Source organism: Lucilia cuprina, chromosome 5 (genome assembly GCF_022045245.1).
Source record: "Lucilia cuprina isolate Lc7/37 chromosome 5, ASM2204524v1, whole genome shotgun sequence".
NCBI lineage: Eukaryota > Metazoa > Arthropoda > Insecta > Diptera > Calliphoridae > Lucilia > Lucilia cuprina.
In genome coordinates, this window is record NC_060953.1 from 13,251,084 (window position 1) to 13,252,354 (window position 1,271).

Sequence of the window (1,271 nt, forward strand, 5' to 3'; positions counted from 1 at the left end):
TCTATCTATCTATCTATCTATCTATCTATCTATCTATCTATCTATCTATCTATCTATCTATCTATCTATCTATCTATCTATCTATCTATCTATCTATCTATCTACCCTAATATGTAGAATTTTTTCAAATTCCCCATAACTGTTTTAGTTGTACCAACCAACTAAATTCCTTCTTTTTTTCTGCAGAAAATATTGACCCACGATTTTGTAGTTATTATTATTTTATTTTGTTGTTGTGTCAGTTATTGCCTTAAAATAAACCAAAAAATTGTATTTATTTTTTGCCACTTCACTACATGTGTTAACTCATACTAACGTTTTTAGTTGATTGTTTTTATCGTTTTTGTTTATAGAGTTTAATATTTTTTTCGGCTTCTCGGTTTTTCAAATTTCACTCCAGGCGTCAAAGTCTGTTGTGTTATGCACGCACTTATTGCTTTAGTTTAGTTTCAGTTAATAAGCCAGACGTCTGCGGCGATTTCTGTTGTTGTTGCTGTTGGTTGTTTTATTGACCAATAATGCCACTACATTAATAACAATTTGTTTTGTTAACAATATTTTTGTTGTTTTCATTATTATTTCGTTCACTTTAAAAGTGAAAAATAAATAAAAATATTTTGATTTTTTAACTACAAATGAGTATAGCGAAGTGTCATAAAATTTCGGTATTTTTAAAGTGCTTTAACGATGCACTAGAGGGTCTGAGATTTGTACACTTAATGTGTATCAAGGTAACTAAAGGAAGTCTAACGGAATAAATTAAAATTTTAAATGTTAAAAAGTTAAAATACTTCATTATAACCAAAATGAAAGTTTGGTGATGTGTCATAATGTCCATAGATCTTATGACACACTAAATTGAGTCATAATATCCATGGACATAATGACAATTTCAAAAGTGTCACAATGTCCAAGACAATGTGATAGAAAGTCCTTGGATTTCAAAGAGTCCATTTATCAAAAAAATTCTTATTTTGCCGTAGCTGGTATTCAAAATTCCCCAGAGTTTTAAAACCCTGTGCCCGGCCGAAGGCCCGCTACCCATTACACTTTTTAAAAGGAATCCACAATGCAACTTTCCCCCAAATTCAGGAGCAAGTTTTTCCGGTAAAAGTGTGCCCCATTCTTTAATTCTAAATACATGGACATAATGTCCATAGACATTAGTTCAGTTCTAGTTCAGTTCTAGTTCAGTTCTAGTTCAGTTCTAGTTCAGTTCTAGTTCAGTTCTAGTTCAGTCCTAGTTCAGTTCTAGTTCAGTTCTAGTTCAG

The 1,271-nt window shown here is 31.2% G+C and overlaps 1 protein-coding gene across 4 annotated transcripts in view; it reads right to left on the reverse strand.

Moving 5' to 3' along the window:
• LOC111681024 (flocculation protein FLO11-like) overlaps window positions 1-1,271 on the reverse strand; it is a 200,686-nt gene that overhangs the window by 163,877 nt on the left and 35,538 nt on the right. The gene's annotated exons all lie outside the window — the stretch shown is intronic.